Source organism: Pleurodeles waltl, chromosome 4_2 (genome assembly GCF_031143425.1).
Source record: "Pleurodeles waltl isolate 20211129_DDA chromosome 4_2, aPleWal1.hap1.20221129, whole genome shotgun sequence".
Taxonomy (NCBI): domain Eukaryota; kingdom Metazoa; phylum Chordata; class Amphibia; order Caudata; family Salamandridae; genus Pleurodeles; species Pleurodeles waltl.
Window position 1 is genome coordinate 856,792,891 of NC_090443.1, and position 16,505 is coordinate 856,809,395.

Genomic DNA, 16,505 nt, shown 5'->3' on the forward strand with positions numbered 1-16,505 from the left:
GGCACGGTCATGCAGGGGTACTTGTCAGTTCTATGCCTCTCTGAACTCAGATGGATCCCCCTGTCTATACTCTTCTGAGCCACCAAACTGACCCGAAGATACCCTTCTCCTTATCTGTCTACCTCATCTATGCAGCACCTACATTTAATCTGCTCATAAATGCATTCCAGTAGGCAGATTGTACCACCACGGCCAACAAAGTGATGTGACCCACTCCACCCCTTGGATCAGACTTCTGTTCCCAACCCAACAAAAATTCTGCCCATAAGGACAGCAACCAAGAGAAGCCACTGACAGTATCAGGAGTCAGACCCCAGGTCCCAGGCCAACTAGGTGTTACAACTCTGTCGTCCCATCTCTAGGGGGTGCTATAAAGGGACTGTCTGTTGCCTGGGAATCACCTTGAACTCTCATCTAGAGTCCCTTTCTGACTCCCGTTTGTTTAACTTTTCGCTATGGTATGCTTTTGTAAAATTACATTTGCTTCCTGGGACTGAAAATCCCATAATGCACAGCCTGGTAGTCAGGAAAGCCTGGATTCTGCTATACATTGTTTTCTATGGGAGAAGTCCAGTCGCTCCTTTTCACTGGATTCTCTCCTCTAGGACTTGCGAGTGTCTGAAACTACACACACCTGAGACTTCTCCTGTGCAGCCCAGTCATGTGATTCCACCTGGGGTTTGCTGCAGCCTGGAACTGCTTATAAGCAGCCATTTCCTCAAGATCCTCATCGTGCATGGGAGTTTGATTCATTTGTGTTCCAGACCCTTTATCAGATGGTGTTCCAGTCTTGTTCCTGTTCTGTTTCAACTTGAACATGCTTTCTGTTTCTCTGCCCTGTTCCTGCTTGTTCCAGCCAGAGTCTGCTCCCTGTCTCTTAGCTTTGTTCCTGTTTGTTTCTACCAGAGCCTGCTCCCTGTTTCTCAGTCCTGTTCCTGCCTTGTTTCAGCCTGAACCTGTTCTTAGTTTCCTAGTCCTGTTTCCTGCTTGTTCCAACTTCCTGTATTCCAGTCCTGTTCTTGCTTGTTCCAGCCAGAACCTGCTCTCTGTTTCCCATTCCTGTTTCTGCTTGTTCCTGCCAGAGCTTGTGCTCTGTTTTCCAGTCCTATTCCTGCCTTTGCTTCAGCCTGAGCCTGTTACCAGTTCCTGCCTCTGCCTCCTAGTTTGTTCCTTCTGTTTCCGTTTTCTCTTGGGTATTTGTGTCTGGTAAGTGTACTATCAGTCTTCACCTGTGTATAAGTGTTTTCCTTTGTCCTGGGGTTGGCTCCTGGTTTACAGGACGCAATTCCAGCCCCCATCCTTTGTCTAGTGTTATACGTAGTCTTTAGTGCCTAACAGTGACAGTGTACTATTGCTGTTTTTCCAGGAATTGCCAATGTGTTTCCAGCTGGACCCACATGAGCTTGTCTTGTGTATGTAAGTACAATCTTTGTTTGTGCTCCAGAGAAGGAATCACTTCTGCTGCCTCCTTTCTGTGGGGCTTGCGGGATGACTATCTGTAAGAGCAATCTGCACAGAGGCATTGACATTCCCTGTTACTGTGGGAAGTTCTGAGCCCTACCCTGTGTACAACCTTAGGGGTAACCCAGTGTGTTGTCCATTAGTAATCTGTTTCCTGTTTGTTCCCACTAAGGTTGCTCTGCTTTTACTTTCCTGTTTCCTGTGCCTGTCCATAGCTTCCTTTCCTGTGTATGCCTTTAGCTGCTCTTCTGCCCCAGTACACTACCTCTTTGCGACATTCTGTGACATCAAGGGGTGCCCCAACCAGAGTCCTGATCAGACCCACCCGAAACCGTGACACTAGGGCTCTCTGACCTCTGAGGTTTCTGAGAGTGGGGGCATTAGCTCTGGGTGTTTTTCACTGTTCTTCCACTTGACCTCCCACCAGTTTAAAGGTTGGTATCCTGAGACTAGTTATTCAGCTTGGGATCTGTACCATTGAGGCTGAACAGGTGACAGAGGTGAATCCTCCCTCACCCTGCCCCTCCGTCTTGGCCTCTGTACCCTCTACTATGGAGTGATACACCCAGAAAACAGAACTAGTAGGTCACCTTGGGTAGCCACCTCACCAACCTCTTCTGACACTGTGGAGCTCCCACCAGTGAATGGTCTCTTGGTACAGGCCAGGTCCCCCATCTGTGCCCCAACTGGGAGCAATCCAAGCACAGGGGCTACAAAGAGGCTGCGTTAGGCCTCCACCCATCATAACCTCCCCAGCTATACTCAGAAGGGACATGGGAACCCTATACAGGGTTCAATATACTGGGACCTGTCTGGGTCACATGTAACTGCCACTCACTCTAATAGGGGGAACCTGAGACACCCTCCTTGGGATCATTCTCCGATGCCTTCGCCGACATTCTGATACTAACCCAGAGATCTACCTCCTATACAAGCTCCCTGGAGTCAGTGAGCCTGCAATCAACTAGGTGTTGGCATAGCTCTGGAAAACAATGGCTAAACATGTGCTCTCTTCCAACTAAACTGTATAGGCCTTCAAAGGTATTTACCTTACCTCTCTTCACCCAAACATCCAGTGCCTTATACAGGTAGCCCAGAAAAATCCCTCCAGTTTCTGACTGTCCCTGAACCTCAACCTGTACTCTGCTTGGGTAAATCCATATCTCTTGACAAGGGTATAATTCATGGTGGGATACCTCATTCTTTCCCCCTTCCCTTGGTCGAGTAGGGCATCCCTCCCATCACTAGGTTTATACCTCCAAAGCCCAACTCTCCAATCCTCCCCCAGGATGCTGTGCATCTCTAGAGTAACTTTACATACCTCAAACCACCTGTCTATGACATCCCTCACCTCAAGATGAGACATCAAGTCTCTGGTTATGTGGACACTTTCTTCAGCACTGGACCTTGTATTTTCGCTGCCACTATTCCTGCTGAACTCTAACAGCTGTTTGGCCTTCTAGTCCAGCTCTTAAAGACTCTGTTCATGAGCCAACAAGATTTTTCTTATTTCCAAAGATCTCTCTGCCTCAGCCTTACTTTGTTCTGCCTCCATGTCAAGTTTTTTTCTTGTCTAAGGCCCTCTCAGTCTCAGCACCCCTCTTCTCTGCCAGAGCTCCTTCAGCCTCAGCTTTTCTCTCCTCTGCAGCAGTGGCATAATTAAATTTGAAGTGGCGCCATGCGCAGTACATGGAGGGCCCCTCTTTCCGGACTCACTCAGGAGCTCTCATGCCAGGTTTCTGTGTTGAGGGGGCCCCTGGAGCTAGGGCCCCCCGAACTGCAGGAGCTGTGGGGCAATTTGGTACACCACTGCTCTGTAGCCGGTTGGGCTAGGTGCAACCTCAGGTCCCTCTCAGTCTGTTTGTCCTTCAACTCCTCAGGTGTCAGTGCTTGGGAGGAGGCACTGCTTTCTGCATTGCATCCAGAAGGGGACTCCAACTCTGTGGGCTCCCACCTCACTTTTGGGGCCATTGCCAAGTCATTGTCCTCCTTCTCCTCTTCTTTCTCAGGCCCACCACCCTCTTGGGACACTGATTCTGGGGCCAGGAGTAACCAAGGCTCAGCCTTTGCTATCCCTAGACCTGCAAAGTTGTCCTCCTCAGCCTCTTCCCCAGGGTCATCACCATCCTGGTCCTCTGTTAAAGTCCTTAAACAGTGTGCTTCCTTATGAGCATACATTGGTGCCTGAAGGTCACGTTTTGTGGACCATTTCTTCACGGCCACTACCCTCTCCTTGCAGAAATCCTGTAGCTCCCACATTTTGTAGAATGATAGGTAGTTATTGCCAAGGGTTATTTCCATTCTGGGAGGGTATTACAGGTGCAACAACCAAAGAGTCCCAAGTGTGTGAAGTGGAAGCTGCAGTCAAATTTGGAAAAATGACTGATTGAAAGAAAAAGGAAAAATTACAAAAAACTTACAATGGTCTTAGATATGGGATGGTAGTGTACACCAAATCACTGTATGGCACTGCACAAACAGAAGGAAGTCCAATTCTGACCGCTGATCACCAAAGAAATTGAGTTACTGGCTGATTGGGGTATGATCCCTGGTCAATCCTAGTCAGGGTAAGGCACAAGCAAACCTCAAATTAATCTGTGTTCATGTGGCACAGAGCAGCCAGGCTTAACTTAGAGGCAATGTGTTAAGTATTAGTGCAGCACATCAAACAGTAGAACAGTGAAAACACTACCCCCAAAAAAAGATCCCAAACCAAGTTAGAAAAATAGAGATTAATTTAATACATAAAACACGACCAATCCAATACATAAAACAAGACCAAAACTACAAAAATACAATCAGTAGAATGGTTCACACTTTTTAAAGAAACAAGTGAACAATAGCCCTTAAAAGCAAAAATCTCCAACCGTGGACATCTGGTTCCATCGGACAGCATCAAAGTCAAACGTTCAAGCTGAATGCCCTAGAGTGCAAGTCAGATAAAGTCCCGGACTAGTCCCGCTGAAGTTTTACCTTCTCAGATTCTGTGCCAAGAGTCTTGTCTGTGTTAGAGAGGATTGCCGGGAGCAAGGAGAGCATCACAGGCGGTGATCAGGGTGGCACAAAGACCATGTGTCATCAATGGGCAGGCTGGAGCTTGGCATTGGCGTTACCCTGCAGGCTGTTGTTGCTGCTGGGTGAAAAGATGGCCTAGCAGTGTCTTCAGCTGCTTTCGGACCGAGTGGCGTAGTTCTAGTGAGGACAGATCCATTCACGCTCATGAAGAGCCCTAAAACTTAATTTCAAGAGCTTGTGAGCCACACCAAAGTTCCATAAGGAGGTATCTGGGGGGATCAGCACAAGGGTGACCAGGGTCCCTATCAGAAGAAGGAGGGGTGAGATAAACAAACAAAACAAGGAGTTCTCTAAAGGACAAAGTCCAACAGTATTAATGTATAAATATAATAATATCTGAGAACTTTAGTCCTTCTTTATTTCTACTTCAAGAAAAAGTGTTGTGCAGCAGCCTGTTGTTTCGTCCCACAATGGTCAGTGAAGTGAGTTCATTGAGAGTGATAGAAAGTTGCACAGTAATCCAAACTACGCATTGAAAGGGTACTACATTTTAAAAATCAAAACATTAATAAAGCTCAAACTATGCTCAGACAAACCACTAATGATATTAAGACCAAGAGTCCCTCAGGAACTAATTTATGCTTCTCTCATAGCTGCAGATCGGCTCCATGTCATGTCACCTTCAGCAAGTACTGTTTTTTTAGCTTACAAAAGATTGCATTCTGGGATTTGTGATTTCACTTAGCCACTGTAAGAATGTACTTACAAATCCCAGCGTACAAAGTAACAGAGCCTAAAATGAAAAATCAACAGAACTGGCTAAGGTCCTCTCATGTGACATGGCGTATTTAGTTTGAAGGAGACTGAGAGCCTCATCCTTTGCATGAATTAACAATAGCCATTTTCCTCCTACGTGAATAAATAAAAGGTCCATGACTCACCTAGCAGCTGCCAGATCAGTATACTGTTACAGAAAAGCATTTGCAGCTGATACTCTACTGTTTAGCTGAAAACGCATGATATGTATTTGTGAAAATCCTTTGTCTTGCATGTCTTCACTAGGCTCCCTATCCTTCAAAGGTTCAAAACACAAAGGCCCATATTTATACTTTTTGACGCTAAACTGCGCTAACGCAGTTTAGCGTCAAAAAATTTAGCGCCGTCTAACGCCATTCTGAAGCGCCATGCAGGCGCCGTATTTATGGAATGGCGTTAGCCGGCGCAAGCAGACCGGCGCTGCCTGGTTTGCGTGGAAAAAAACCACGTAGACCAGGCAGCGCCGGCGTTGGGAAAAAATGACGTTAGGGCGTCTTAAAATGGGGCAAGTCAGGTTGAGGCAAAAAAATCGCCTCAACCCGATTTGCGCCATTTTTTTACGACGCCCAGACGCCATTTCATGACTCCTGTCTTAGTAAAGACAGGAGTCATGCCCCCTTGCCCAATGGCCATGCCCAGGGGACTTGTGTCCCCTGGGCATGGTCATTGGGCATAGTGGCATGTAGGGGGGCACAAATAAGGCCCCCCTATGCCACCCAAAAAAAAGTAAAAAAATATAAAAAATAATACTTACCTGAACTTACCTGAATGTCCCTGGGGTGGGTCCCTCCATCCTTGGGTGTCCTCCTGGGGTGGGCAGGGGTGGCAGGGGGGGTCCCTGGGGGCAGGGGAGGGCACCTGTGGGCTCATTTTGAGCCCACAGGCCCCTTAACGCCTACCCTGACCCAGGCGTTAAATAGTGGCGCAAATGCGGGGTTTTTTGACCCGCCAACTCCCGGGCGTGATTTTTGCCCGGGAGTATAAATACGACGCATTTGCGTCGCCGTCATTTTTTTAGACGGGAACGCCTTCCTTGCATCTCATTAACGCAAGGAAGGCGTTCACGCAAAAAAATGACGCTATTTGCCAATACTTTGGCGCTAGACGTGTCTAACGCCAAAGTATAAATATGGCATTAGTTTTGCGCCGAATTTGCGTCGAAAAAAACGACGCAAATTCGGCGCAAACGGAGTATAAATACGGGCCAAAGAATCAAACACAGGGGTATTGTGTTTGTTTAGAACCGGGTGGCGTAAGATGGGGTAGAGGTTGAGGACACAACAAGCTGTGTGAGGTGGATAGTTAGCAGGCATATGAACAGGCATATGTACATTCACAGTAAGCAATGGCTTTGCTCGAATTTGACAGGTGAGTAAGCACTTTCGAACTAAGAAGTGACAGAGGATACATGAGTGGAACGGATGAAAACATTCTTCGAGGCAGAACATTAGGTACCTAATGGTACAGCAGTACCAAAGGGAAGTGGAGGATGTCAGTAGGAATAGCAGTTCTGTGTAGAAAAAACCATGAGAGAAAGCAGTTTACTCTGTGGTAATAGTGAAGGATACACAGGACCCGAATGGAGAGTTCCTCAGGGAGAGGGTGAAGAACCTCCACCTGAGGGGTACGAAATGTAATTGAAGGTGATATTGAGACAACTAAAAGGCAACTTCTGATTAATTAGTTGTGCCAAGGTGCAATGACAAGGACAATTTTTGTACGAATGGAAGTGAGAGAAAAACCTAAGGAGAGATGAATGCAGAAATAACTTGAGAATGAAAGATAAATTATTTGTAGATGTGGCAGACAGAGATTAATTGAGCAGCAGTAGAGTAAAGGGTACCCGAGGTGGGCTGGAAAATAGAGCACAAGGGCTAGGCAGCAGAGAAAGTACCTGCGTGGGACAGAGAAGAGAGGTTCTCTTAAGGTTACATAAGCAAGACTTGGATTCTTGGGAATCAGAAGAACTGGATTTATCTGAGCCTAAATATTAGCATTTGAAGATCTCTTAGCATTGTATAAATTGGGTTATTTATGTAATTAAAAGTGAAACAGAGATCTAATTACTTCACTTAGCTGATGATTAAGAGTCACTAACAAGTGGCACAAATAAGCCATGAAATGTCACACTTAAGTATATGGCAAACCTACCACTGGCACATATAAGAAAACTCAAAACTTGGCAGCCCTGATAGGAAGAGTAGATGGGAAAGCAATCAGTATACCCGGCTGGCAGGCCAGTCAACAGTGCCAGATGGCAGGGAGGTGTGGGCCGAGAAGATATAAGTATGTTAGACTGGGCCTCGAAAGACTGTGTGGCCTGCTTTATATGTCAATGAACGCAGCGACTGAAAGCGGATGTACTTTCTCTTTTCAAGCTAGAATTGCACCTATGTTATTAACTGCAGCCAATCACTCTTGAGAAAGTCTGATAGAACCCGTGCATGTTATTGCACATGGCATTTTGTAGTTCAATGTAGCACATTTAGAATGTGCTATTGTATTGGAATGGCCCTTTCTTCCCGAACTGGCTGTCTCCCTCCCCAAGTTCTGTAATCTTCTTAACCCCCCCTCTTTCAATACCTTTCCAACTGACTTTCACTGAGTCAAGCTGTTAGCACGTCAGACCTTATTAAGTAAACTTACAAGGGAGACGCAAATAGGCCGATGAACCTTTTGACTCGCTTCGAGGTTTTCTCACCATATATCCCATACCAACACAAATCAATAACAATAATCAATGAGTAACTTCAATGATCCATAGGAGTTAGTGAATTCCACTTACAATGAGCTCTCGGCCATGAATAACCACACCTTTATGTAAAAGTTAGAATGTTTATTTCCCTATTTAACAAAGCTAATGTCATGTAGCTTAATCAGAATCAAATGATAAACATACAGAAACAATACTGGCTGTCCAAAGGGGAGAAAGAATCGCAATCTAATCAAGAGCTTGAGCTACTACACATTCCAAAGTTACAGTACAAATTAATAGCAAGAATAACTGCGCAAACGATATTACATACATTGAGATTCATCAAAGAAAAGACAGCAACTGTTATCACCTGTAGCGAACTTCATCAGTGAGACCCCTAACTAGCATCAGATTAGAATTAGCATGTTTGGGCTTCCTGCTAAACAATTTACTGAACATAGATTTGAAAAAAACATCTAACTATGGCTCTACCAAAATAGCAGTTGGTACCTTGAAACAAAACCAAACAGACATAGCTTTCAGTAATGTCAGTGCATACCTGTCCTCAATAGGGTTCAGCAAGCTGTGACAGTCTTCGTCAACAGGACATCAGTTCGATCAGCAATACATCAGAATTCAGCATCAAAGTCCTGAAAAAGCAAAGTCTCTCTAAACAATAAAGTTAAACATGTCTTTTCTCAGAACTGTCTGGAAAGTAGTGGCCTATCTTCCCTCTGTTCAGTCTGGCTAAGTTAGATTTCCTGAAACTACTTCCCACATCCTATTTGGTCAGGGTATCGCATGTTCACACTGAGTCCAAGAAAACTAAGCCCTCAAATCTACAATTTTACTAGTACATGGTTCGTATGTCGATCATTGGTTCCACTTGTCCCGCTCTTGTAATTCGTCTCGTCAGGTATCAATATTTTTGCAGCTTATACTCCAGTCAGTATGTTCATTGTCTTCTCCTGGGAAGGTCAGTCTTACACACATTACATTAAACATTGTTACACTAGCAAGTACATCATCTTCTAGCAAGCAGTTCTCATGAGAAAGAACTTCAGCTATGAGCACAAGGGCAGTAGAGTGGAAAATCACAATTTTAATTCTCTAAGCAAACATTTTATAAAATGCCTAAGCAATGCAACTTGACATGAGGCCGTGCAACTAGCCCAATACCTTGCTAAGTTAAGGCCTACAATTAATAAAGCTAATAGATAATGCATACACCTTAATATGACATACTACTACATTAAACATAAGCTCAACATTTCAAATTAATAAGCCATTAATAAGTACACTTCATGAACATTGGCAGCCACTCAGGTAGGCATACCTTCAAATGCGTGCATTAATCAAAACACATGAATATTTATTAGTAAAACTCGTTAAAAATTCTGCGCTAACAATTCCTCCTCTAATGACTAAACATGTCATCACACTAAGGACCTCATTATAACATTGGCAGTAAGTACCGCTTACCGCCATGCTGACTGCCACCAACATACCGCCGCCGCCGCGGATCACCGCTACCCATATTATGACACACACATAGCAATCCATCACTATACAGCCACACACACAAGTCCGCCAGCCCAAAGGTCAGTGATAAACTGGCGGTATCCAAACCTACACTGTAAATTCAACAGAACTACGCCCACAACATTATCATCCACGAATCACCGTGTCAGACATTCAATGGTGGTAAACCATTGGGGTTACATACCGCCACACAAAATACACACACACATACAAAATTACACCACATTGGACAATTCAAACTACACACACCTGACACACATATGCACACCACACACACACACCACTATAAAACACCCACCCACACTACCCACAACCCTTTACGACTACAAACAAGTGCCACAAGACAGATAGCAAGTCCATAGACAAGACCACAGTCACACACCATCATCACCTATACACGAACCATGCACCTTACATCACACACCCCAACAAATCACCCCACACAACCTCATCCACACCACTCACACTACACCCATGGCACCACAACAACACCCCAGATTCTCTGAGGAGGAGCTGAGGGTCATGGTGGAGGAAATCATCCGGATTGAGCCACAGCTATTCGGATCACAGGTGCAGCAGACATCCATTGCTAGGAAGATGGAGCTATGGTGGAGAATCATGGACAGGGTCAATGCCGTGGGACAGCACCCCAGAACAAGGGATGACATCAGGAAGAGGTGGAACGACCTACGGGGAAGGTGCCTTCCACAGCAGCAAGACACCAACTAGTTGTACAGAGGATTGCGGTGGACCCCCACCTCCTGCCCCACAACTAACAACATGGGAGGAGCAAGTCTTGGCAATCATGCATCCTGAGGGTCTGGCAGGAGTGGGAGGAGAACTGGACTCTGGTTCTCCTCAAATCTCTATTACTATCACCCCCCCACTGCCTGCATGCCATCAGAAACCCCCACCCTTACCCACACTACCATCACTCCACCACCTCTTACACACCCCACCATCACAACCCACCCCTCCCAATACCAAGCCCTCCATGCAACACCACTGCATGGACCCCCATCACGGACCTGCATGGACACCTATCACTAAAGCATGCACACTAGAGGGAAACAGCAAGCCCACCAAATAACTAATCACACAAAAGGCAAAGCTGCCAGGGCAATAACAACCTTAAAGGGCAACACACCCATACACAAGATGTCCCACGCAAAAACAATAACACTACATTTACATCCCCACAGGTATCCCAGCCAATGTCACTGGAGAGGAGGTGCCAGCAACTTGTAGTCCCCACCAGAAGAGGCCCACAGTGATGACAGCAGCTCTGAGCGCCTGGATCTGGATGACCAACCTGGCCCATCAGGGATCTTCGGACAGTCGGTTACCCAGGCACAGTCCCATACCACCACAGAGCCTCCCCCCTCAGGAAACACCACCACAGTACCCACCCAGCCAGCCCATACCTCTGCCCCCAGGACACGTCAATCAGCAGTGTGTCCACCACTACAGGGACCCCAGGCAACCCCACAAACATAGGGCGATCAGGGACCTGGGGTCAGTGGCAGTGGACGCACGGTTCAGGGGACAGAGGCACAGGACAACAGGGAAGCTGGGAGGACTGCTGTGCGACAGGGGGAGGACAGGCCTAGGGAACCAACTCTCCAGGAGGCACTCGCCAACATCCTGGGAGCATACCACCATTCCCAGCAGACGATGGGCCAAATACTGGACAAGTTGCAGGAGAACCAGCAGCTGCAGGAGGAACAGTCACTGGAGATCACAGAGGACTTGAAGTCCATTAACACCACCCTGGTCTCCATTGCAGTGGTGCTGGTAGACATGGCCAACACTATGAGGGAGGCAGTGGCACACCACTGGGCCCCTACCAGTAGCCAAACCGATGAACAGCTCTCCACCTCCTCTGCCACTAGTGGACAGGAGGCCCTGCCACAGGACCAACAGGCCACCAGCACTCCTCCGCCTGAAGATCAAGAACCACCCCCGAAACGGGTCCTGCGATCCAGGCAGAAGCCAGAGATTATTGCCAAGACCCCACAAGGAAATAAGACTCTCCTGGTTGTCACCCTTGTGTCCCACCCTGTCACCTGGTCCACCTTGAACTGCCATTGCTTCACTTCCCATGCACCCTTGGACAATGCACCTGTGATCCACATACCCTGGACTCTAACCTGGACTTTCCTCCACTATCAACCTAGCCCATTGCACACCCCCTCTACTTATTAGCACTTAAATAATCACCATTTGAAAAATAATACAATTATGGAGTCTGTCAAATGATCTAACTATGCATTCGTTCAACAAGGTATAAACACTGCAATACAACTGTACTGTAATGTATACATAGGAATGACCTGTATTAGCTGCAGTCAACACTACAGGAGCGATAGTGGGGCACAAATATCTGCAAATAGAGATGCCAAAATGCACAGTGAGTAGCCACAGATGTGGGAAAATCAGCCTGACACTGACAATGTCAAACACAAAACAGTAATTTAATTTTGAAGTTACACTGTCTTACCTGTGTGTCTTTGGAAGTATTGCCGAATTATTGCACTTCTCTTGTCCTCATCCTCTGCCTTCTCATCTTCACTGTCCACAGGGTCCACTGCTGCCACACGCCCATCGCCAGCCTCCTCCTCCTGCAGAAAAGGCACCTGGCAACACAAGGCAAGGTTGTGCAACATACAGCAAGCCACGATGATCTGGCAGACCTTCTTGGGTGAGTAGCACAGGGAACCACCTGTCAGATGGAGGCAAGGAAACCTAGCCTTCAGGAGGCCAAATGTCCTCTCTATGATTCTTCTTGTTCGCCCATGTGCCTTCTTGTAACATTCCTCTGCCCTTGTCCTGGCATTCCTCACAAGGGTCAGTAGCCATGAGAGGTTGGGGTAACCAGAGTCACCTGCAAATATCGAGGGACAACTGTTAGCCACAAACTTACCCTTAGGGCCCACACCATACACCAACATCCACTGGGTGGGAACCATGGCTCACCCATTAACCACACCCTGTGCCTCTGGAGTTGAGCCATCACATATGGGATGCTGCTATTCCTCAGGATAAAGGCATTATGAACAGACCCAGAATAATTAGCATTGACATGGGAGACGTACTGTTCCACCAGGCACACTATCTTCACATTCATAGAGTGAAAGCTCTTTCGGTTTCTGAACACCTGTTCATTTCTCCAGGGAGGAGGGACAAATGCAATATGTGTACCATCAAGAGCCCCAATAATGTTGGGTATATGTCCCATTGCATAAAAATCTGCTTTTACTGTGGCCAAATCCTCCCCCTGCGGGAAAATGATATAGCTGCGCATGTGTTTGATCAGGGCAGACAACACTCTTCTCAGCACCATTGAGAACATTGGCTGTGACATTCCTGCTGCCAAGCCCACTGTCACTTGGAAAGAACCAGTTGCCAAGAAATGGAGCACTGAGAGCACTTGCACAAGAGGGGGGATCCAGGTGGGGTAACGGATAGCAGATATCAGGTCAGGCTCTAATTGGGCAAACAGCTCTGTAATTGTGGCCCTGTCCAGTCTATAGGTGATGAAAATGTGCCTGTACTTCATTGTTACCAAGTCCACCACTGGCCTGTACACAGGGGGATGTCTCCATCTCCTATTCATCCGCAGCGGTTGCAATCTAGGGGGCAAAACAGTGAGCAGCTGGTCAGTATCCCATATTTCCAAATACTACACTTCATTGCATGTTGTGACTGTCACAATATATTGTTGGATAGGCTCAAATGGTGCTAATGTGTACTGTGATGCAGTTAGGTGCCATGGCCTGCCCCACCCTTGGAATGGCGTCTGCCTGTCCTGTTAGGAGGGACATGTGGAAATGAGGTAATTCCGCAGACGTTGTGCGTCGTGGCCATAGGCGGTCGAAAATCGCCATGCAACTCCTCATTGTTTAACATTGGGCCCTATGGGTCACAGTGGCCAATGGTGATGTACGCCAGTAGTGACGGTACGCACCGCCACGGACGTGACCGTCATTTTCTATCTGTTCACTCACTTGCTACCTGACCTTCAACAGGAGAGGACCTATACTACATGTGCTGCTGTGACCTGTGTCTGAAACCTACCATGGCTCGTTTTACTGGGGAAAGGGCCCCTGCCTTCATTGTGGCGGAGTTGGAGTGACTGGTGGATGGGGTCTTACCCCAGTACCGAATGCTGTATGGGCCTCCAGACCAACAGGTGAGTACACTGTGAGCACGATGCATGGGGCATGAATGCATGGAGTGGTGTGTGTCACAGCCTTGTGTAAGGGGGGTGTTGGTGGAAGGGCATTGGGCAGCGTGCTGCATATATGTGGGCCATGTCTGTGCGTAAGGGAATGTGAGGGCTAAGGTGGGCCATGAGTGTAACAGGCAGGACGGTCCCACACAAATTTTTCCATCAGCTAAAATTCTGTCATCTCCAACCCTTCAAATCTACGTGCCCTTCTTGACTTTCCCCTAAGCAATGTTTCTCTTTTCATTTCTTCCCTCCTCTGATTATTTTTCATTTTCTTCAAATTAATAATTTTACACAATTTACATATTCCCTATGCTCCAATTATGCAAATCACAATAATCAATACACCTTGTATGATTTTCAATAATATCCCTTTACCAATGTTACTGAGCCAATTTTCCACTGAAGCAAATCCCTTGCCAATTTTCTCCCAAACACCTGGTTCTTTCAATTCTTTCAAGTCAGCACTCTCATTAGTCAGATTAGCAAGTAAGCTTCCAATTTCTTTACTATTTTCAGGAATGAACGAACAGCAATGCTTCTAATTAAGCATTTTGCAAACTCCGCCATCTTTTGCTAAAAGAATGTCTAACGCAAGGCGGTTCTGAAGAGTCATAGCTCTTTCCGTGGCCAAGTCTGTATCTATCAGGATCATGGCTCCTGAAAAATGTGTCAGCATATTATCCAAAATGGTATACAACTTTCGAATCTTTATTGAATTCAGAACAACTCCTACTGAAGGAATCATTGCTCCAAATATATTTCCTACTATACTAGAAGGAGACTCTCTCCTTTCTCTAACGTAATGTAATTCAGTCATTTTCGGTAATCTCTTTACGGCATCCAGTTGGAAAATCTTTGGGAAAACTATCCCCAAATAACATGTGCCATACTATCCTCTTGGAAGACGGTAATATGCATTAGGTCCACAAATGTAATATATGCCAGAAATCGCTGAATCCTGTCCATACAACATAAATGTCCATTTACTCTGAAACAAAAACACATACCTACATTCACTCGTTCCTACAAACAACGTGTCAGTACTAGATTTAGGCCTATATATGCAAAGCTTCCCTATGTATTGCACATCTAAAGCTAATTTCCCTTGTGTTTTTATTGCACTATAAGCATAATCATTTCTAAAAGTCCTTTTCTCTAAACCATTTTCTAATTTCTCTTTTAATGCCTTTCTCCTGTCCTCTGTGTGATATAAGAAGCCCTTCTCTAAGGGTGTAAGCAAACATGTCAGGTTATTTCTGTGAGCATAAGCCGTACCAAAAGTTAACGTAGGCTCGAAGAAACCCCTCACCAATACTATGTCATTGTCCTTAGCTACTCTACTCAGGTACCTAATTATAGGGACGAACGAAAACACGACGTCATGATTGGAGTAGAAATACTGTATGTACTCCTGGTTATAGAATCTTGTTACCAACAGACTATAGCTTATCCCATAAGTTAGAGGTAAACTATGATAGATAACTCCTTCTTCGACTGATGAAGGAATCTGCGTAAACACAGAATGATTCTTTGCATCCATTGTCTCAACATACTCACACAAACGGCGATAGAACACATTAGAAGAAAGTTCCCCATGGTCATTGTCCACATTCGTATTGTTGTCATCTAACCGAAACTGCTCTATTGCTGTTAATGCAGTAGTTGTCTCTAAAGCTGAAGTATAGTTGCTTTTACTCTTGTCAAGAACAGTCATACCCACAACCAATATCACGCACAATATCACACACACAATTGACAAACCAACCTCATGTATTTACAGCACCTGTTCTTCCTACCCTGCTGGCTAATGTTACTCATGATCTGTAAAGAATCAGAAAGTAGAAGAGAAAAATTCTATAACTATGCAGCAAAAATAAAAACAAAATCTTCTTTCAGAAGTTATTTACAGATTCCGTCACACTTCCAGGATGTTTTGTCAAAAATATGTAAGCTTTTCAAAATCTATTTAACAGCTTGTCAAATCAGGTTATCTTGTCAAATCAGGTTATCAAAGTCTTTTCCGGTAACTTTCAACAGTTACTTTTCTCTTTGCACTTTTCTCAAATTGTCTCAACAGTTCAGTTCATTAGCTTCCTTCAAGTGCCAAAATGTTGACCTGGAATGTCTTGATCAAAAAAAAGACAAAAACTCTCTTTGCCATTGACTTGTAGTTGCATACGCCCATTCAGGGCCTGCGTACCTTCGACTTACTATTCTCTTTCTTTTCAATTTTCAAACTCCATTCAATTCTCCTTCACTGAGGTCTTCTCTCCTTGTCGTATCTACTGCTTCCTTTGTCTTTGCTTGTGACTTCGATCACTTATCTCCTTTCAGTGGACCCTTGGTCAATGCTTTTTTCAGTGTTGAAATTAAAACGTCTTCTTGCTCTGCAGGATTTTCACTATACGAACCTGCAACTGGTTCAGTAGGAGTCAGATCACATAGGCTTTGATCCGCCTCAACTCCTTCCCCCTCAGGGTCTGATGTTTGCTCTGTTTGTCTCTCAAATTTGTCTACTACTGGGAAAGCCATTCTCTGACTTGACTCTCCTGCTGCCTCAATTGAGATTTGCTCACTGTCACCCTCCTGGAGGTCTTCTCCTCCGTCTCTCACAGGAGTGACTGAACCCTCCTCAATGGGCTCAGGTCTGGCCTTAGTTCCTCTTTCTCATCCTTCCAGCTCTGAGGCTTGTCTGGTCATTGTTGGTACACTCAACAACTCTTCTTCATTGTCCAAAGGGCA